This window comes from Danio rerio, chromosome 18 (assembly GCF_049306965.1).
Source record: "Danio rerio strain Tuebingen ecotype United States chromosome 18, GRCz12tu, whole genome shotgun sequence".
In the NCBI taxonomy this organism is placed as follows: domain Eukaryota; kingdom Metazoa; phylum Chordata; class Actinopteri; order Cypriniformes; family Danionidae; genus Danio; species Danio rerio.
Window position 1 is genome coordinate 6,120,514 of NC_133193.1, and position 23,962 is coordinate 6,144,475.

Consider the following 23,962-nt stretch of genomic DNA (forward strand, 5'->3'; position numbering starts at 1 on the left):
GAGCTGCTGTTCATAGTGTATATAAACTAGAAGCAGAAACCTGCGTGGAGCACATTTATGTATCATACCGCTAAGTGATGCACTGAGTGTATGCTTTACTAAACAGATAGGTCTTTAATCTAGTTTTGAATTGGGAGAGTGTGTTTGAGCCTCAGACACTATCAGGAAGGCTATTTTAGAGTTTAGGAGCCATAAATGAGAAGAATATGTGTGCTACCCAAATAATAACTAAAAGTAAACCAGGTGGCGATTAAACCAGGGACTCATCTCCTGTTTCCAAAATGCATCACAAACTGCTTGAGAAACTGTTCTATGATAAACGGTGATGAACATATATGATGTTCAATAAGATTTACTTGTGTTTAGTAACTGTTTATTCTGTTAAACATGAATTTTGAACTGTAGGCCTACATGAGCTCCAAACAGCCTTTTTTGATTACCTTTTGGTTTTTATTGTATGTGTTGTTTTCGTTTTGTATGTATTGTTTTTGTTTTGTATGTGTTGTTTTTGTTTTGTATGTGTTGTTTTCGATTTTGTTTTGTTGTGTTTTGCATGTGTTGTTTTTGTTTTGTTCAGTGTTGTATGTTTTGTTTTGTATGTATTGTTTTCATTTTGTATGTATTGTATTTGCTTTGTATGTGTTTTTTGTTTAGTTTTGTATGTGTTGTTTTTGTTTTGTTTCGTTTCGTTTTTGTTTTGTTGTATGTTTTATGTTTTGATTTGTTTTGTTGTGTGTTGTATGTTTTGTTTTGTTGTGTTTTGTATGTGTTGGTTTTCTTTTGTTGCGTTTTGTTTTTGTTTTGTTGTAAGTTGCATGTTTTGTTGTGTTTTGTATGTGTTGTTTTTGTTTTGTTTTGTTTTGTTTTTGTTTTGTTGTGTGTTGCATGTTTTGTTGTGTTTTGTATTTGTTGTTTTTGTTTTGTTTTGTTTTTGTTTTGTTGTGTGTTGCATGTTTTGTTTTGTTGTGTTTTGTATTTGTTGTTTTTGTTTTGTTTCGTTTTGTTTTTGTTTTGTTGTGTGTTGCATGTTTTGTTGTGTTTTGTATTTGTTGTTTTTGTTTTGTTTTGTTTTTGTTTTGTTGTGTGTTGCATGTTTTGTTGTGTTTTGTATTTGTTGTTTTTATTTTGTTTCGTTTTGTTTTTGTTTTGTTGTGTGTTGCATGTTTTGTTGTGTTTTGTATTTGTTGTTTTTGTTTTGTTTTGTTTTTGTTTTGTTGTGTGTTGCATGTTTTGTTGTGTTTTGTATTTGTTGTTTTGTTGTGTTTTTGTTTTGTTGTGTGTTGCATGTTTTGTTTTGTTGTGTTTTGTATTTGTTGTTTTTGTTTTGTTTCGTTTTGTTTTTGTTTTGTTGTGTGTTGCATGTTTTGTTGTGTTTTGTATGTGTTGTTTTTGTTTTGTTTCATTTTGTTTTTGTTTTGTTGTGTGTTGCATGTTTTGTTTTGTTTTGTATGTGTTGTTTTCGTTTTGTATGTATTGTATTTGTTTTGTATGTGTTTTTTTTTTAGTTTTGTATCTGTTGTTTTTGTTTTGTTTTGTTTTGTTTTGTTTTGTATGCGTTGTTTTTGTTTTGTATGCATTATTTTTGTTTAGTATGTGTTGTTTTGTTTTGTTTTATTTTTAAAGCCCATAGTCTTGTCCAAATTGTCTAGGTGGTCATTTCAGATAACATGCCTGCAATTGGAATTTATGTTTAACTGGACGTGAACATTATTTTTGTTTCCATTTCTCTAATGCTTCCTGAATCATTTGTGAGTAATCCATGTATTCAAAAGAAAATCAGGAGTTTAAACTGAAAAGGCTATAAAATTCATGCTAATGTTTTGTTCATTGTTGTTGAGTACAAGCTGTAAAGACTCCGCCCTCTTCTAGAAAGGAGGTGGGCAGCAGCAGCTCATTTGCATTTAAAGAAACAACACTTTTTTTTTTGCTATCACCAAAAATATTCAGCTAAAATTTCATAAACGCATTCTGAGAAAAGGAGGCTTATATTACAACCTGTAAAAGGTATATTATGGCCCCTTTTAGTGCACTTACTTGTGTGTTTATGTCTTATTGACACTTAAGCCATTACTATGGTATATATTCCTAATATTAGCCGCACACTATCATCTGTTTTACTGTAATATCCTTGTATCCAGCATAATTGCAGCAATATATACAAACAACATCAGAGGAAACACGTACACCAGTTTTATGAAAGCAATAAACCAGCGGAAGCTGTCAGATGATTTTACGTGTTGAAACTAATAATGTCCAGTCTGTCAAGGAGAAAGCAAAACAAGATGCAGGATGATGTGTTTGTGAACGTTTGATTGTTCATGTGCTTTTTTTTCTGCAGAGCTTGAGAACAGAAGAGCTGAAGCGCAGCTGAAATCAGCACATCTGAGGTGTAGACTCAAATGCTGGATTAAATCAACAGATTTACTTCAGGATGACGCAGAAAATGTCACTGAGTGCTGAAAATTACTGAGTGCTGATGGATGACACTAACCGGGTGTCACAGACAAAATCTACAGCTCACAGATGCAATAAACCAAAGGTAAAGAAGGGTAAATACTGTGATTTAGACAGCGATGAGAGAATGGAAACCCAAAACATATCTGTCCATGTTCAATTAATTCTCTATAAGAGCAGATTTGTAGGATTTTAAACAGAGCAAGACAAGCAAGAGGAGAAAAATTGTTTAAATAAATATTTTTTAACATGGTTTAAGTTTTAGTGTTATTATCAGTAACACAAAGTTGTTTTGAAGTGTCACCAGATGTATTATTTAGTAAAGGAAGCATTATCACAGCCTTAATCATCTTTTAATATAATGACTTTATTCACTGTGTACTGAATGCAATCAAAGCCCATACTGGAGACAGCAGCAACAGAACTCTTTGGCATATTGACTAGAGTACTGAGTAAATTAATAAACTTTTCAAGTTCTCCATCTAAGCATGTAGGTTCATTCTGTGTTTCTAAAAAAAGAAAAAAGTATATAAAAAAGTATCCTTTTTAATCTTTTTGTTTAATTTATTGATGTTCTATTTTAGATCAAACAAATGTTATCACAACTGTTTATTTATTTATTTATTTATGTTTTTGTTTGTTTGTTTAATTATCCATGAATTAATTTATCTACTATTCTAATTAAATAATTAATTAATTTATTTATTTATTATTTTATTTATTAGTTCATTCATCAAATTATCATGATTTTTTTTCATTTATTAAATTATAGAAGATATTAATATAATAAAGCAAGTATTAACATTTTATAAAACCCATTCATTAAGATTTTCAAGTGGTCAGTTATTTATTTTAAAAAAAAAAACCTTGCTGTATATTAAATATATAAACATTGTGCTAAATATTAATTATTTATTTGTTTATTTATTTATTTACAAATATGTGTATAATTAATGCAATATTATTTAACTGTTTCATTATGATGATTTTTTCTTTAATTTTTTAAGAAATTGTAGAAGATATTTATATAATATAAAGCAAATATAATACATTTTATAAAAACCCATACATAGAGAATTTCCAAGTCGTCAGTTATTTATTTATTTATTTATTTATTTATTTATTTGTTTGTTTGTTTGTTTATTTATTTGTTTCTTTAAACTGCTGTTTATTAAATAAATAAACATTGTACTAAATATTTTCATAATAGTATGTTTTTTTATTTACCAATATATGTATAATTAATAGAAAATTGTCTAAATGATACAATTTTTTATGATAATATTTTTTTTATTAGAAATCATACAAGACATTTAAATATAATAATTTCTATATTATAATATTAACATTTCATGATAACCCATACACTGTGAAATTTCAAGTGGTCAGGTATTATTATTTTTTTTTCAATGCTGTATAGTAAATAAATAAACATTGTGCTAAATATAATATATACATTTATTTATTAATATATATTTACTTTTTTTTACCAATATATGTATAATTAATGCAAAATTGTCTAATTGATAACATTTGTTATTATGATGATATTTTTGAAGACATTGATATAATAAAGCAAATACTAACACTTCATAACAACCCATACATTGAGGATTTTTAAGTGGTCGGTTATTCATTTAAAAAAAAAATGCTATATGTTAAATATATAAACATTGTGCTAAATATTTCCATAATAATATCCAGCATGATTATTTATTTATTTGTTTAGTTTAGTTTAGCTTATATGTTTGTTTGTTTGTTTGTTGTTTGTTTGTTTGTTTGTTTTCTTGCATGGTTGCACGCTTGACTATTAGTTAGTTAATAACTTTAGTTAATAACTATTGTTGGTATACAAGCATAATTACAAGAACAAAGAATGAATTAATAAATTATTGCAAACATAAAGTAATATGTATTAAAAGAGAAATGAACATAGAAGTCTATAAAATACTACAAAATACTAATATGAAATAAATGCATCTATAAATCGGGTTCAAATATACTAATATCCACAAAAATAAGGACCATTATGAATAACCCATCACCCAACCAGCATATCAGAAACATTCCTGAGGTTACTCTGGAGACTGATGGAATGACACTGAAAAATCAGCATTTGCTCAGAGGAAAAAATTACATTTTTGTACATAATCACACACAAATTTCTATGTAAAAATGCAATAATATATCGTAATTTTGCAGTATTTTTGTTAATATGTTTAGCTTCAGTATGCCAAACAATTAAAACGTTCACAAAATGCTAATTATCATGGGGAAAAACATATTTCTTATCTGAAATACAGTTACTCGTTTTCATTAATTACTTGCCTAATTGCCTGTTCTTTTCCTGTTGATTTGGGAGTTCAACATGACCTGGACGTGTTTTGTGTGAGATTGAGCTGTGGTTTCTCTCTGTAGGTCATCATATCACGGCGTTCAGCTCTCTATAGCGACAGATGGTCTCCTTAAGATCCAAAATGGATCTTTTCCAGTGGTTCTCCGTTTTCCATCCTGCTCACATCATCAAGGTCAGAGCATGCAAATCACTTTCCATATCGGAACATATTGTTCAGATGGCTAATGAAAACATCGGGAAAACACAGCCACATTTAATATAACTATAATGGAGAGCAATTGACCTCTGTTACAATTTCTCAAAAATGTGAAGGTTTTCTTGGCGGAATAGAAAGAATATATAAACACTGAAAGTATTCCATTATTATGTTATGAGAGATTTTAAATGAATGCTCCAACTGGTACATTCACCATCAGTGCATATCAGCACTGTTCAGGTACACAGTCTATTATACTGCATAAAAATACATTTCAGTGTCATACACGTACAATAGTAACCATCAGCATGAATGTGAGTTGCTTTCCTAGGTGTACATTACATGCGTCATCTTCATTTAATCAACTGTTAAGGTTCCTAATTTTGTTAACGAGTCTCCTTGTGTAAGTTTACATACATTAAACATCAAAAAACATTTTTATTTTCTCACAATATCCATTGGAGCATCAATTATTTACTTGCAGTGTCTGAAATGGTTGGTTTAAAGATATATATACATTTTTAAATCCGGTTTTATATACAGTTAAAGTCAGAGTTATTAGCCCCCCTTTGAATTTTTTTTTATATTTCCCAAATTATATTTAACAGAGCAAGGAAATTTTCACAGTATGTCTGATAATATTTTTTCTTCCGTGAGAAAGTCTTATTTGTTTTATTTCAGCAAGAATAAAAGCAGATTTATATTTTTTAAACACCATTTTAAGGTTAAAATTATTAGCCCCTTTAAGCTATATTTTTTTCGATAGTTTACAGAACAAACCATCGATATACAATAACTGGCCTAATTACCCTAACCCTCATTTTCGGTTCCATCAATTTGGTTCAATTCGATATATTGGTACATCACAGTGCATTGACAATGCTTTCCATACACAATTTAATATTTTCTTTACAGCACAACAATTCTTGTATTAAAATATATTAATATATTTATATACTATTTGTTAGGGATGTAACGGTATCAGAATTTCATGGTACGGTAATGCCCTCGGTATGAATGGAACGTTACGGTATTTATTGAGTAATTTACAGGAAAACAAAACTAATGAAAATACTCGAAAAAAGTTCCAAAAGTGTTTATTTACCTTAGCACTGAACATATCAATGACATACAAATTAGCCATCTATCTGTAAGTTTCAAAACAGGAACTTTAATTTTTCAATTTTAATAACAAAAAATTATAAAACCATGTAAATAAAATAAAGTTTCAATTTAGTTTTGTTGAAAACTCATCACATTCAACATTCAATCACTTACTCACTTAGATAGAGATGGGTTTTTTAAGGAAAAGTATCATATAACTATAATCTGGCAAAAGCTGGGATCTCTGAGCATTTACAATGTCCCCTGCAACAGAAAAAAACCCTCTCATTTGGGACTGAGGTTTCTGGGACAGAGAGATATGATTTAGCCAAGGTTGACAGCAGTGGGTAACGTTGTGCATTGTCTTTCCACCACTTGAGAGGACAAGTCATGAGTGAGATAGAGGTCTCTTTGCGGTTCAAGTCAATGTCTGCATCAATCTTACAAGTGTGCTGTGTTCTGCAGTCCCCATGACTGTTTTTAGTCGTATTCCCCGACTTATTTTTCACCACAGTCTGGCAGTGCCTGCATACTGCTTTCCTGCGACTGCTTTTGTCTTTGTCTGTCAACATTTCTTCGTTTTCGTATCTTTTTAGAAAGAAACCAAAATACTTCCACGCATCCGATTTAAAACCTGCTTTAGGTTCGATCATTTCCAGCTCTTTTTCTTTCCCGCTACACACTCCATATCCGCATTACTGGATCTGTAGTGATAACAGACCGCAAAGGATGATGGCCACGCCTAGGCTGATGGGAATTGTAGTTCCCTCTACCTCCCGTTCGCTTCATTCGCCTAAGCAAACTTTTCTCAGAAATATAGTTTTACGGTAATATTGAAAAAAATTACTATTGCGGTATGACGGTATTTACAATAATGTTACATCCCTACTATTTGTAATACAATTTTATCCTTTAATACATTCAGACATATAAACTGTACCTTTAAATAGCACAAGCCTTTATAGCAAATATACAAATATAAATATCCCGCTCGCTTTCTGAGCCTTTAGCAAGGCCTCTAGAAAGGCAGTTTAGTGTGTAAAGTTGCAAAAAACAAAACAAAAGTATGATGTATATGGCAAGTTCAGCAGCTAATCATCCGGAATCAGCTGAGGTGAAGTGACAGCAACCAGAGAGACCTAGGTGTCACTCAAGTGGTCACACCCTTAATTATACAGACTTAATATAACCTAATATAAAGGAAATGGATGAGTTATAAAAAAAATTCACCCCCCTCACAGTTGTCATGTAGTGTAATATTAGCTATATAAACCAAAATCATTCTTTGTACCTGCCTGTAAAAACATTTTTTCAAAAAAAAATGGTCATTTTAACAGTGGGCTCAATAGAAATTTGCTGTATTATGAGCCAGGACTAGTGGAATTCCGATGAATTTCAGGTTCAGCTTCTTCCGTATTTGCTTTACGAGGGAGCAGAGAGCGGGAAGTTGCCATTTGGTGTGAGCACTCAGTCTGAATTTGTTCATTGTTGTTCTTAATTCACTGTCCTTTATTGCACTTTATTTTAATTTGTTTAATAAGTGATTTTTTTATTGGTTTGCTCTATCTATCTATCTATCTATCTATCTATCTATCTATCTATCTATCTATCTATCTATCTATCTATCTATCTATCTATCTATCTATCTATCTATCTATCTATCTATCTCTCTCTCTCTCTCTCTCTCTCTCTCTCGTTCACACACTTCCTGTTTGATGCAATTTTCAATGCTTGAGTGTAATTTGCCCTTCAATTATTTTCTAGAGAGTTCTGTTGGTGTGTTGCTTTACAGTCACTGTCATCCAAATAAGTGAGCTGCTTTGGATAGATGAGTCTAATCAGTTGATGTTATCCGCAAACGCTAATGACACGCTAAGTTAATGAACGCTACTTTACTTAAAACCTGTAACTCGAGTCATTTTACTGCATCGCAGGACTGATGTCATTTAACTCAAATTGCTTATTGCTTTAATCAGAGCTGAAGGCGCTCGGTTTGAGGGTCTGCATGGTGCCAAGATATGCATGCATCTCATCCGTCTCCATAGTGGAATTTAAGCAAAACCGGAAGTAAAAAATTATCCCTCTGTAAATTGATTAGTGCACGTCAAAGCACAAACCAAGCATGAAGACAAAGGAATTGTCTGTAGACCTTCGAGACAGGATTGTCTCGGAGCACAAGAGTGGGGGAGGTTAAAGAAAAATTTCTACTGCTCTGAAAGTTCCAAAGAGCACATCGGCCCCCATCATCCGTAAGTGGAAGAACCACCAGGACTCTTCCTAGAGCTGGCCGGCCATCTAAGCTGAGTGATCAGGGGAGAAGGGCCTTATGCCTAGTTCAGACTGCGTGATATTAGCCCCGATTTTGGCCACCGACAGGTTTTGAGAAATCGCCGACAAATGCCTGAAATCACAGGCAAATCGCTGCTCGTGCACGTGAGTGACGATCACACAGTGTGAACTATCAAAGACGCGATCTGAGAGAATCGCTGATAAGTCGCCGATGCCTTTGACTGAAAATAACATCAGCGATCGCCTACAGCCAATGAGAGAGCGGCATTCACTTGTGTGTGCGTGTGTGTATACCTGCTGCAGGCCAGCGGGAGGCTGGGGGAGAAGGTAAAAGCGCTCTTTTTCGGTTTATTTGGACCCACGAAATGGAGGAAAAACCAGTGGAGGTTTGACAGGACTCTGGAGCAACCGTGTGTTTGCTGTTTCATACAGAAAGAAATTAGTTTATTATCAACGTTGAGGAGAAATGGCTAATTACCTTTAAACCCAGGTGAGCAAACATGTACATGTTCTACCCTATTAAAGGCTTCTTTCTCATTATGCAGTTAATAACAAAAGATATACGACATGTTTTTGGCTGTGAGACGTAGTTTGGACGAACTTGTCTGCGATTCTTCCTATAGTAAAGTCATGCAATGTGAAAGTCCCTGTCGCCGATCCATCTTGCAGTGTAAACAAAGCAGCGACGAAACGCTAGCCCAGATAGTCATGCAGTGTGAAAACATCTGTGACACGACTACTTTGAAAATCATGCAGTCTGAACTCGGCCTTAGTCAGGGAGGTGATCAATAACCCGATGGTCACTCTGTCTGAGCTCCAGCATTCTTCAGTGAAGGGAGGCAAATCTTACTGAAGGAACACCATCTGTGCAGCAATCCACCAATCAGGCCTGTATGGTAGAGTGGCCAGACCGAAGCTACTCCTCACCTGGAATTTGCCAAAAGGCATCTGAAAGACTCTCAGACCATCAGAAACTAAACTCTCTGGTCTGATGAGACTAAAATAGAACTCTTTGGAGTGAATGCCTGGTGTTACGTCTAGAGAAAACCAGGCACCGTTCAGCAACAGGCTAACACCATCCCTACAGTGAAGCATGGTGGTGGCAGCATCATGTTGTGGGGATGTTTTTCAGCAGCAGGAACTGGATGACTAGTCAGGATAGAGGGATAGATGAACGCAGCAATGTACAGAGACATCCTGAATGAAAACCTGCTTCAGAGTGCTCTTGACCTCAGACTGGGGCGAAGCTTCATTTTCCAGCAGGACAATGACCCAAATCACACCGCCAAAATATCAATGGAGTGGCTTCACAACAACTCTATAATTGTCCTTGAGTGGCCCAGCCAGAGCCCAGATCTAAATCCTATTAAACATCTCTGGAGAGATCTGAAACTGGCTGTAAACACTCGCTTCCCATCCAACCTGATAGAGCTTGAGAAGTACTGCAAAGAGGAATGGGCAACAATTCCCAAAGACAGGTGTGCCAAGCTTGTAGCATTATATTCAAAAAGACTTGAGGCTGTAATCGCTGCCAAAGGTGCACCAACAAAGTATTAAGCTAAGGTTGTGAATACTGATGTACATGTGATTTTCAGGTGTATTGTTCATTTTCTTGTCGGCTTAGTCCCTTTATTAATCCGGGGTCGCCACAGCGGAATGAACCGCCAACTTATCCAGCAAGTTTTTATGCAGCGGATGCCCTTCCAGCTGCAACAGGTGTTTTATTTTGAATAAATTTGCAACAATTTCAAAAAATTATTTTTGTTCACATTGTCATTATGGGGTATTGTGTGTAGAATTTTAAGGAAATAAATTAAATTAATCCATTTGAGGAAAAAGTGATGCGCTGTGAATACTTTCCAGAAGCACTGTAGATTTTTCTGTCAGTATAAAGGAAGAATTCTGTAGTAATTGAATGTAGTTTGTAAATTATACAGGAACACATCTGAGACTGAAGTCTATTTAAAGCACATAAGCTTCTTTTTTTTTAAAAACTGCTGCTGTTCCTAGTTAGCTTGAAGCGATGCAGTTGACAGGGGATCTAATTTTAAATGTGCAAAATGCTTTCACATCTCTTCCGACATCTTCTTTTGTAGCTGCTGTTGTCCTTCTGCGTTCACCTCGCTGAGCTCAGAGTTCTGGCAGAGAGTGTTGACAGAGCTCCTGTGTGATGACTGAGTTCTGGGCTGCCATCCAGACGGCTTCTCTTATTAATTAAAGTGGCTGGTGGCCCCGTCGTCACCCCATACACACACATTCACAGACACACATACTGTACGCACACACTTAAACACACACATACACCAACACACGCATACTTGTATACTTATTCTAACGTACACTGTAAAACATGCTGGGTTCCACACAATCAATTTGTGTTGGAACAACACTGAAGTAATTACTCTAAGTTAACGAACTGGTTTTTACAAATTTAAGTTAATTGAACATAAAACAATTAAGTTGTCAAGAAAAAAAGTCAAGAATTATGTTGTTTCAGCTCATTTTAAATTGTTAATTCAGTTAATTCAATAATAATTATTTATTTGTTTAATTATTATGGTTATTATTATTATTATTATATTAATTTATAAATAATTTATAAATAATAACAATAATAATAATTGTAAGTTTTTCGCTTTATTTCTAGCCATATAAATTCAATAATTATGTATTTAATTGTAATTCTTCTTCTTCTTCTTCTTCTTCTTCTTCTTCTTCTTATTATTATTATTATTATTATTTTCAATAATAATAATAATAATAACAACAACAATAAAAATAATAATAGTAATAATAATAATTGTAAATTGTAATAATATTTGTGCCACTATTTGAAAAGCAAACATTAAAAATTAATAATTATTATTTATTATTATTATTATTATTATTATTATTATTATTATTATTATTATTATTATTATTATCATTGTTGTTGTTATTTTTGTTGTTATTATCATTATTATTATTAAATTAATTATGTAATTATTTTTATATATATATATATATATATATATATATATATATATATATATATATATATATATATATATATAATTCTTAGTATTATTCTTACTAATATTATTATAAATAATAATAATTATAAGAAGAAGAAAAAGAAGAATAGGAATAATAATTGTAAGTTTGCCACTTTATTTGTATAGCACAAATAATTATATAATTCTTATTTATTTATTTAATTCTAATTATTTATATTATTATTATTTATTATTATTATTATTATTATTATTATTATTATTAATCTACAAACGTTAATATAATAATAATAATAATAATAATAATAATAATAATAATAATAATTGTTATTCTAATAATAATAATTTATTCTACTTGTTTATTATTAGTAATTAATATTTATGTATTTGTTTAATTCTATTTATTATTATTAATATTATTATTATTATTATTATTATAACTGTAAGTTTGTCACTTTATTTGTATAACAGAAATTATTTATATAATTATTATTTTATTTTAATTATTATTATTATTATTATTATTATTATTATTATTATTATTATTATTAGATGTTTCCCCCCCAAAAAAAATATTTTCTATAAAAAAATAAAAATCTTTTTCACCAGCTATGAGCATGCATTGCTAAATGCTGGTTTTAGACCCTAGTTGCAGATCACTAGATCCACCATAACAGGATATGAGGTTAATAAAAGCAGTCAAGCTCCTCTATTTTACATGACAATAAATAAATAAATCTCTCCATCGAACATTAAATTGATCCTCAGAGGCAGAAAATGTCCACTCTAACTGGCCATCTGAGCTCCGTCCATCGGCCCTGTATCTGTCAGGATCAGCAGAACTGAGTTTTCCTGCCACAGGCGTCCACAGACAATCGCTGAAGCATCTGAATAATCCATTTGCCCTAATATCAGATAAACCAGGGACAATCAGTCACTCGCCCAGATGCATCTCTGTAATACTCCAGATGAAGGACGCCATGATTATTTGTATGGCGTCCACATTACAGAGCGATAGCGATGATAAGATTCATGGCATTAAAGGCTTTCTGTCACTGCCATCCATGCAAAGAGTCCATCAGAGACTTCATCCAGAGCACGATTACACACTTGGAAATTCATGGAAGCATTTGTGGAAGTGTGTTTTCTGACTGTAATAAATGCTTGATTCTGATTGGCTGATGAGCATTTTAAAAGTGTGCCATTTAAATAATAATATGATTATATAAATGCAACAAGCTGAAGTAGACCCAAAACTAAAACAATAGTCCTACACACCAGAGCTGTAAGCATCTGATGCATGATTCACACTTTTCTGGAAATCCTTCAGCAGGTTAGGGTTAGGGTCGAGACATACCAAGCCGACAGTCGCTGTTGGGCTTCGTTGGTTCATTGCTTTGGTTTAGATGTGATGATCGGTTTATGCTTAAGCCATTTATAACTGTACTCTCATGAAATAAAGCAGGTTGATTCATTTACACGACCACATGCATTGTCAATTCATGAAGGATAATCAGGTTATGCATGTGCATCTAAACGCACTCAGTGAAGAGCTGAAAGTCACAGAAGTGGGCCAGAGCTGCTCAAACAGCCCACATGAGGAGAGAAAATGCAGGTTGGCAGAAGTGTGTTCATGTGCGTGGAGAGCGCTCTGGAGATTATTACTTGGGTTGAGCTGGAAGATATCAAAACACATATTAAACCCCTACAGCTCACGTCAGGGGAGACAAAGACAGTCAGAGAGATTAGCAATGGCACTTTAAAGAAGTTTCCGGTCCAACACACTAAAACACTCATGCGTTTTATGTTTAGTGTTCAATCAGGGATTATTTTCTAATGCCGATGTTTTATTTTGTTACAAAGAACACTGGATGTAAATTAGAAGCTTTCTGTTTTTTGTTTTTTTTTTGCTTTTGAATTGCATTATTAGACCTTGATCTTCCCCCAACAACTTTTGATGCTGAAAAGTTGTAAAAAGTAGCAGCTAGCTCTGCAACTCTCACCTGGTTGACTACTGAAGCTAAGCAGGGCTGTGCCTGGTAAGTACTGGGATGGGAGACCACATGGGAAAGTTTGGTTACTGCCGGAAGTGGTGTTAGTGAGACCAGCAGGGGGCACTCAACCTGCTGTCCGTGTGGGTCCTAATGCCCCAGTATAGTAAAGGGGACTCTATACTGCTCAGTGAGTGCTGTCTTTTGGATGTGACGTTAAAATGAGGTTCTGACTCTCCTTGTGGCCATTAAATATATCCCAGGATGTCCTTTGAAAAAGAGTAAGGGTTTAACCCTAACATCCTGGGCCTCCCTTCATCATAGCCTCCTAACCATCCTCATATCATAATTGGCTTCATCACTCGACCAATCAGGCGTGCAGTCTGGCACAATATGGCTATCGTCGCGTCATCCAGGTGGATGCTGTACACTGGTGGCGGATGAGGAGATTCCCCCATTGTGTAAAGCACTTTGAGTTGCTAGAAAAGCGCTGTATAGTGATTCAATCTTTTTCTATCCTGACCTGCGCGAGCATGTGCTTTGTGCTTGAGGCAATGAGTCTACTATTATTACGAAAATATTCTATACAAAGTGTGAAGCAGATGGGTTAGTTCTAGCACTCGGGGCATTCGGAAAAGTGTTTTCCAATTAGGTGTACCTAGAAAATGTGGGTGCGTTACGCACAACATGTGCACATCAATTCCATGTGTGCCGTGCGCGCTGCTCACACCTCTCCATCAGAAATGACAAACTGACACCCTAAGCTTATTGGCATTGCTTCCAAGGTGCACGCTTAACAGCCACATTTTAATAAAACTTTAGCCTTCTCCAAAACTACAAAGAAAACGCTTTGAATGAGGAGGGGTGTCAAAACTTTTGGTCTGTACTATATATATATATATATATATATATATATATATATATATATATATATATATATATATATATATATATATATATATATATATACAGTTGAAGTCAAAATTATTAGCCCCCCTGAACTATTAGCGCCCCTGTTTATTTATTTATTTTTATTTCAGTTTAATGGAGGGAAGATTGTTTCAGCACATTTCTAAGCATAATAGTTTTAAAAACCTATTTCTAATTACTGATTTATTTTATATTTGACATGATGACAGTAAATAATATTTTACTTGATATTTTTCAAGACACTTCTATACAGCTTAAAGTGACATTTAAAGGGTTAACTAGGTTAATAAGGTGAACTAGGCAGGTTTGGGTAATTAGGCAAGGTGTTCTATAACGATGGTTTGTTCTGTAGACTATTAAAAAAAAATTAGCTTAAAGGGGCTAATAATTTTGTCCCAAATATATATATATATATATATATATATATATATATATATATATATATATATATATATATATATATATATATATATATATATATAAACTGCTTTTATTCTAGCCAAAATAAAACAAACAAGACTTTTTCTAGAAGGAAAAAATTTATCAGACATACTGTGAAAATTTGCTTGCTCTGTTAAACATCATTTGGGAAATATTTAAAAAGGAAAAAAATCAAAAGGGGGCTAATAATTCTGACTTCAACTGTATATATACAGCAGTTCTGTCTGGCTCTTGAATCTGACTGGCTTTCCGTGCAATATTTTGCCAGCAACATCACACAAAGGCCTCTTCACCATTCACCTTTGTGTATTACTCCGCCCACACTCAGCCAGCAACAAACAGAAAGACACATTTTGAAAAAATATTTCTGTTGCTAGACAACAAAATGTACTTTTGAGGCTTGTTTAGTCAAGAATGTAGTTGTTTAGATTGCAACTATGCAGTTTATTTAGAAGAATATCCCCTATTTTAAAATATTTACAATTTCTGAGAGAGCTTGTGGGCGGCCATTAGCATGCCATAGTGTAGTAGACCAAAGACGGTTGACGTTTTCTATCCACAAGATGCCGACAGAACCACATAATAAGCCCACATGCTTAGAAGATTATAACAGTCTGATTTTTGACTACAGCTGATCAAATCATTATTAAACTGGCAAGCATACCTGCCAACACTCCCGTTTTTCCTGGGAGTATCCAGTATTCCATCTCCCACAACCATCCCGATTTTTTTTATTGCTTCCGAACAACTCCTGTAATTTCACCCCTCCTCTTTGGTACAGTCTGTAAACACTTCTGGGTTGCCAACTTTGGAACAGTACCCGATCGCAGCAGCCGCCCAAAACCCGCTGCATCCTATTTTGGTTCTCAACAGTGTTATTTAGAGACCTCGTCCCCCGATTACCCCCTCTCCCCGGTCTCCCAAATTTTCAGAGACATGCTGGCTGGTATGCTGCTAAGTGATATTCTAAGTCGATCTCTCTCTTTTGTATGTTGTAGTGCTGTATTTATACTGATTTGCTCACATATCAGGAATGTGTGTTGTGTTGGCAGAAGGAAAAGAAGAAGGAAAGTCTGCATGTGTTTAGCGTTTTTCCTTATCGCAAACACAACAGCAGTCTGGTAGTGATTGCATAGCTTTTTTCGGGGTTTAATTATTGTGATATCAAAATTGCAACCAAGAAATACTGTAGACCAGTGTTTCTCAACTGGTGGGTCGCAACCCAAAAGGGGGTCGCGGGAACATTTTCAGTGGGTCGCGGAGTGTGTGGTGAAAAAACAACAAAAGTTTCATTTTTAACTTATTTTGACTTTTATTTTGAAATGAGTGCACGACCACCCTACCGTTTGACATGTGAAATTTAATTTAATTATATCAATAAATATATCGAAGCGCAAGTAAGACCCAGAATATGTAAAGTATGGATTTACATATATTGACGACAGAAAAGACTTAAAGCCTCAGTGTGTCATAAGGAGCGAGGTGCTCTCACAAGAGAGCACAAAACCTTCTAAATTAAAACAAAATTTAGAAACCAGACAACGTTTTATTAACAGTTCATTTTAGTTCATGGTAACTGAACCTTTCCTTACCCTAACCACTGTGTACAGTATTTGTCGATCTTACATTGTAATATTTCTATAATTTGATACATTTTGTTAAATGACAGCAATAAAATAGTGTTTATTTGTAAGTCTTGCCTTTTGATTTATCTGTTACTACTGGTGTATGTTAACAAATAAATACAAATGAATAATAATTCCTAAAATTGTATTATAGTTGCCAAAAATTTGGGTCGCGGCTTGATGACAATGTAAAAATGTGGGTCCCATGGCCAAACCAGTTGAGAACCCCTGCTGTAGACTATAACACTGTAAGAAGATATCTCTGTAGATGGATGGCATTTCAGGTCACGTTCTGCCTTATTATCTAAATGTGTGAAAAAAATTAGCAGTTTTGTCATCACTTTAGACATTATGCTATAGAGAGTCATTCAGACACTAGCTCTAAAGTGACGTTGGTGAATTAGTAGCGGCTTCTGCTGTTTTGACATCAGCTGATGTGAATGAATGGCGGAAGAGTGTTGTTCCTGATAAAAAAGGGTTTTTAGACTCTCCGTGTTTGATTTTCTTATTTATATGCATGATTGTGCTAAAGTTGTATAAACGCAATATCACACGAGTAGCAGTGCGATATGGCTGTATATCAGCACTGGTGGTATCAGTCGTGTGATATTGCTCATATATATATATATATATATATATATATATATATATATATACACAGTTAAAGGCAGAATTATTAGCCCCCTTCGAATATTTTTCTTCGTTTTTAAATATTTCCCAAATGATGTTTAACAGAGCAAGGAAATTTTCACAGTATGTCTGATAATATTTTTTCTTCTAGAGAAAGTCTTAGTTGTTTTATTTCGGCTAGAATAAAAGCAGTTTTTGATTTTTTTTAAACACCATTGTAGGGACAAAATTATCAGCCCCTTTAAGCAATTTTTTTTTCCTATAGTCTACAGAAAAAACCATCATTATACAATAACTTACCTATTTACCCTTACCTGTCTAGTTAACCTAATTAACCCAGTTAACCCTTTAAATGTCACTTTAAGCTGTATAGAAGTGTCTTGAAAAATATGTAGTAAAATATTATTTACAGTCATCGTGGTAAAGATAAAATAAATCCGTTATTAGAAATTAGTTATTAAAAATAGTGTGTTTAGAAATGTGTTGAAAGAAATTTTCTCTCCATTAAACACAAATTGGGGGAAAAAAATAAGAGGTCTAATAATTCAGGGGGGTTAATAATTCTGACTTCAACTGTATGTATATATATATATATATATATATATATATATATATATATATATATATATATATATATATATATATATATATATATATATATAAATATATGAAATAACACTTCTATCACTTCAGCCTTTCAACTAAAGTGTTTCACAACCTGCTTATTTGTTTAGTTTTTTCATTGCAGCGTACACTATTATCACAGTCAACGTGTAGTTTTGATTGATTATAATCTTAAAAGGGATGAACCGGGATGCCAGTCTTCCTCTTCTGGATAAAAGTGTGTGTTCAGTGTGGGAATGTCAGTCGTCTGCATTGACTGAAGCTCAGGGTTTGTGGGTTTGCAGGTGTTGGTGTGGTTTTCTGTGGCGCAGCTGTGAGTTTGGCAGATCAAGTCATCTTTTTCTCTGACAGCTTGGCAGGATTGTATGTAAAAGACCTTGTTTTTCATTGTGCTTCTGTCAGTTTGGGGCCTCCTACACACAACCTATACATCAGACTCCTACTGAGAGCCACAGATCTGATCAACATCAGCACAACACTGAAGAACATCAGACAAGCTTACTGTAGATTCAGACTTCAGCTTGGGCTTAAAGAAAAACTGAAATTTTATTATTATTTTTTTTAAGAAGATAGGCTCATTTTATAACACCTCCAGAGTTAAACAGTTGAGTTTTACCATTTTTGTAATCCATTCAGCTGATCTCCACGTCTGACAAGAGAACTTTTAGTTTAGCTTAGCATAAATCATTGAATCAGATTAGACCATTAGCATTAAATAAAAAAAAAAAACAGCTATTAGAAATGAGTTTTTAAAACTATTATGTTACGAAATGTGTTGACAAAATCTTCTCTCCGTTAAAAAAAAAAAAAAAAAAAAAAAAAACAAGGGCTCTCTCATGGGGCTAATAATTCTGACTTCAACTGTGTGTATGTATGTATGTATGTATGTATGTATGTATGTATGTATATATGTATGTGTGTGTGTATATGTATATATATATATATATATATATATATATATATATATATATATATATATATATATATATATAGTGTGTAATAATATACATAATTAATTTTTTTATTTAATGTAAATATTATGTAAGCACTTACACATTAGTAAATACACACAGAATGTAAAGTAATATACAAATATCTTTACATATAAAAATAAAATTCAAGTATTAACATGTTAAAAAAATTTATTTACTACATAAATATAATTTTTCTTACAATAAATTTTCTACAATAAATATAACCACTACCTCCATGACTTCGTCACCTCAGGGGTGATGGTGGGGGCTTTTTCAGTTTATTAATGACAATTTGTATTTCATTCATATTCTTTTTGGCTTAGTGTGAGGCTTCTTGGCTTGCTGTGAGGCGATTTTGCTACTCACTGCTACTATTATTATTAGTAGTAGTAGTTATTATCTGCATATTTATATTTGTTTTAATAAAACTTGAGATTTGTCCATCTGTCTGATTTTAGAGACGTACCATATGGTGTAATAGGGAATGTGTTCGGATATAACTCAGTTGTTTGACCACACTTCGTTTTTATTGTTCATTTATTAGTTTGCTGGAAATTAGAACTGAATTTAGAAATAGTTCTGAAACAAAGCTTTGCGCTTAACAAATGAAATTAAATATGTAGGCTAATGGATGTCTTTAGTGGAGTGCGTACAACACCGTTTCCTTATCCACGAAAGTAAAGGAGTAAAGAATAAAAGTAAAGTAAACAAAGTCAGGAGGCCAAATGGAGGAGGCTCATTCTCTATCCTTGTGCTGCAGATGCTCTGTTTAACTGTTTTCTCTTTAGTGAAGCTTTCAGTTTTTCCATCTACAAAGTCCACCTTGTATATAGCAAATGTGCCACGACACGACGCAATTCTTAAAGGGAATGGGAGTTCAGATTCTGATTGTTTTAATGCAGGTTATGTTCAAAACACTTCCATAACATATTAAGAGAATAAGCTCAACTCTGTTAGATCATGCGCCGGGGTGCAGAGTGTATTTTTCAGTCCTTAAAATAGCAAAACTGGATTTTGGCAAGTCCCTAATGCTTTTGCGCCATGCGATTTAGACTTTGTGCCTTGATCATTAAAATAGAGCTCTAAGTTCTAAGTCACAACATGTAAAATCAACAAGTTGCTTTTAGGTTTACTCACTTTAAGTTACTAATGCATTTTTTATGGTGCATATGCTTATTTTACTCAAGTTCCATATAAAATTAAAAATAACGTTTTATACCAGAGTTAAGACCCTCTCTGTTTGACAGCTGACTTGATTTAAAACTCTCTTGTCTAGGGTTTGAATGTTGGAGTATTATGCTTGTGAATGGTGTTTGACCCATGGAGCCCCTCCACTAGACCACACTGTGAGCCGGAAGTCAGCTGTCATATGCAGCCAGCGCTCTGATGGATTGCTTTCTAGATCCTTCTGAACCTTTCTGAAAGATTCGGGAAGCTTCAAGTCGCTCTGAGAGTCTTTTGTGTTTGTGGCTCGACCTCTCGCTGTACGTCTGATGCTTCCAGTATTTTGACCTTGGAAATAGTGGCATGAAAGCAGTGTTTGACAGATAGCTGACAGCAGACCAAGTCCAAAATGATCTGGCATAACTCAGGCCACGAGGACAGGGTCTAAATTATTAATAAACTTTATCTCTTTCCAGCTTATTGAAATGCGCTGACCGTAACAAAAGAAAAACTCGCCGACTCAGTGTGTGTTAGTGTGTGTGTGTGTGTGTGTGCACGCGCCAGCAGCCTGATGTTCAATGAGTAAGGACAGTCAGAATATTAAAGAAGCAAGACAGAGTAAACTTTTTTCACTATAATACAAGATTAAAGACGTCATGACTTTTGTATGTTAATAAAACACAATGCAGATTTTTTTCTTGCAATTCAGTTTGCATTTCAACTTTTCTTAGAATTTTGAGAATGAAAGCCTTAGATTTAGCTCTTAGATAAAACTTTTAGAGGGTGACGCAGTGGCGCAGTAGGTAGTGCTGTCACCTTACAGCAAGAAGGTCGCTGGTTCCAGCTTGGGCTGGGTCAGTTGGCGTTTCTGTGTGGAGTTTGCATGTTCTCCCTGCATTCGCGTGTGTTTCCTCCACTGTCCAAAAACATGTGGCACAGGGGAATTGGGTAAGCTAAATTGTGGTGTTTGAGTGTGAATGAGTGTGTATGGTTGTTTCCTAGTGATGGGTTGCAGCTGGAAGGGCATCCGCTGCTTAAAATCGTGCTGGATAAGTTGGCGGTTCATTCTGCTGTGGCGACCCCGGATTATTAAGGGACTAAGCCTGAAAGAAAATGAATGAATGAAAAAAATTCTTAGATTTACAGAAAATAATGGACATGTAATAAAACTCATAATTCTGACTTTGTTTTTACCAAGACAAATTCTGAATTCTGAGACTAAATTTAGATTTGTGGGTATAATTTAATTCAGGATTATGAGATACATTTTTTTTATTTTAAGATGGAAATAAAAAAGAAATATTAAACATGCTTAAATATGTGTGTGTATATAATTCAAATGATTTTTTGTTACATGAAATTATTAATTAAAAAAATAATAATAAAATTTGAATATACAGTTGAAGTCAGAATTATTAGCCCCCTTTTGATTTTGATTTTCTTTTTTAAATATTTCCCAAATGATGTTTAACAGAGCAATGACATTTTAACATGTTTGATAATATTTTTTCTTCTGGAGAAAGTCTTATTTGTTTTATTTCAGCTAGAATAAAAGCAGTTATTAATTTTTTAAAAACCATTTTTGGGACAAAATTATTAGCCCCTTTAAGCTATTTTTTTTAATAGTCTACAGAACAAACCATCATTATACAATAACTTACCTAATTACCCTAACCTGCCTAGTTCACCTTATTAACCCAGTTAAGCCTTTAAATGTCACTTTAAGCCAGGACCGGATTGGCTAATCGGGAGGACCGGGAGAATTCCTGGTGGGCCAGTCCATTTTTTGGCCGCGAGGGCCGGTGTCCCTAGTTCCAGAATCGGTTGCTCTCAGCAGTCACACTTTTTAAAAATAATTTATTTATTTACTTGACCACACCCTTCTTATTCATTATTTTACCGCAGCTCTGCTCTTTTTATCTATTTTCTTGTAGCCTCGTGCTGATGATATAACTAGATAAGTCACCATTCAACGTACAGCTGTTCTGGTACTGTGGAAAGTACGTTAGATTATGACGCGGCCAACCTGGGTTCGGTCCTTGTCTGAGTAACTTTTTTTTTTCTATTCATTTTTATTGTTAAGACATAATACTGTAAGGGTTGTTGAACATTTGAAGTTCTAAAAGTGCTGTTTTCTCAAAAAAAGACGTGATAGTGTCATTAGAAACTAAATTGGAAATAACCTTATTTTAATATAGTCAGTAGTGAACTGAGGTGGGCCGGTCTGAGGCTTGAAACTCCAGGGCTGAAAATGAGTCCCACTCCGGCTCTGCTTTAAGCTGTATAGAAGTGTCTTGAAAAATATCAAGTAAAATATATTTACTGTCATCATGACAAAGATAAAATAAATCAGTTATTAGAAATAAGTTTTTAAAACTATTATGTGTAGAAATGTGCTGAAACAATCTTTCCTCCAATAAACAGAAATTGGCGGGAAAAAAATAAACAGGGGTGCTAATATTACAGGGGGGCTAATAATTTAGACTTCAACTGTATAAATAATAAAAGCTTTTTTTAATAAATTTGACTTTTATTTCAACTGACTGTCTCATAATAATGATAATCTCAAACTTGACATTTTTGCTCCTGCTTTGCTATTATAAAACTTCTTGATTGTGTTTTTGACTTTCTTAAAATCCAAAGAGCTGTTTCTGTCTGACTTTTATTTCAAATGAATCACTATCTCATAATAATGACAATCTCAAACTTGCCATGTTGCAACTTTTTGCTCCTATTTTGCTATTATAAAGCTTAATTGTTTTTCGACTTTCTTAAAAACCAACAAGCTGTTTCTGTCTGACTTTTATTTCAAATTAATCACTATCTCATAATATTGACAATCTCATTCATTCATTCATTTTCTTGTTGGCTTAGTCCCTTTATTATTCCGGGGTCGCCACAGCAGAATGAACCGCCAACTTATCCAGCAAGCTTTTACGCAGCGGATGCCCTTCCAGCCGCAACCCATCTCTGGGAAACATCCACATACACATTCAGACACACACTCATACACTACAGACAATTTAGCCTACCCAATTAACCTGTACCGCATGTCTTTGGACTGTGGGGGAAACCGGAGCAAACCACAGAAATGCCAACTGAGCTGAGGCTTGAACGAGCGACCCAGCCACCTTCTTGCTGTGAGGCGACAGTACTATCTACTGTGCCACTGCTTTGCAGATTTTCAATCTCAAACTTGACATTTTAAGACTTGTTTGCTCCTATTTTGCGATTATTAAGTTTGTGTTTTGACTCATCTAAAAAGCTAAAGAGCTGTTTCTGTCTGATTTTATTTCAAATGAATGACTGTTTCATAATATGGACTGTCTCATAACATTGTCAATCTCAAACTTAACATGTTGCACTTTTTTTGTTCCTATTTTGCTATTATTAAGCTTCTTAAGTGTGTTTTTGACTCCCCTAAAACAAGAGCTGTTACTGTCAGACTTTTATTTCAAATGAAGGATTATCTCATAATATTGACAATCTCATACTTGACATTTTGCAACTTTTTTCTTCCAATATGCTTTTTTTTTAAATTGTGTTTTGGACTCTCATAAAAACCAAAGAGCTGTTACTGTTTGACTTTTATTTCAAATAAATTACTCATAATATTAACACAATTATCTCATAATATTGACAATCTCAAACTAGACATTTTGCGAATGTTTGCTTTTATAAAGCTTCTCAATTGTGTGTTTACCTCTCCTAAAAACCCAAAGAGCTGTTTCGGTCTGACTTTAATTTCAAATGAATGAATTTCTCATAATATGGATCTTATACTAGTCAATTTGCGACTTTTTGCTATTATAAAAGCTTCTTAATTGTGTTTTTGGCTCTCCTAAAAACCAAAAAGCTGTTATTGTCTGACTTATTTCAAATGACTGTCTATCTCATAATATTGACAATTTCATACTTGACATTTGGTGACTTTTAGTTATTTTAAAGCCTTGTAACTGTTTTTTTTTTATCTCCTAAAAATCTCAAAGAGCTGTTTCTGTTTCTGTTTCTGAGTTTTATTTCAAATTACTGACTATCTCGTAATATTGACAACCTCATACTTGACATTTTGCGACTTTTTGATCCTATTTTGCTATTATAAAGCTTCTAAAGCATGACTCTTTAAAAACCAAAAAGCTGTTATACTGTCTGACTTTTGTTTCAAATTAACGACTATCTCATAATATTGAA

The 23,962-nt window shown here is 33.6% G+C and overlaps 1 long non-coding RNA gene across 2 annotated transcripts in view; it reads left to right on the plus strand.

Moving 5' to 3' along the window:
* The window catches only part of LOC141378800 (uncharacterized), a 227,260-nt gene that overhangs the window by 183,574 nt on the left and 19,724 nt on the right, over positions 1 to 23,962 (plus strand). For both annotated transcript variants that reach the window (XR_012394254.1, XR_012394256.1), the window contains 2 exons: positions 2,339 to 2,539; positions 4,873 to 4,982. This is a non-coding gene — a long non-coding RNA (uncharacterized lncRNA). The remainder of the gene's footprint in view (positions 1 to 2,338; positions 2,540 to 4,872; positions 4,983 to 23,962) is intronic.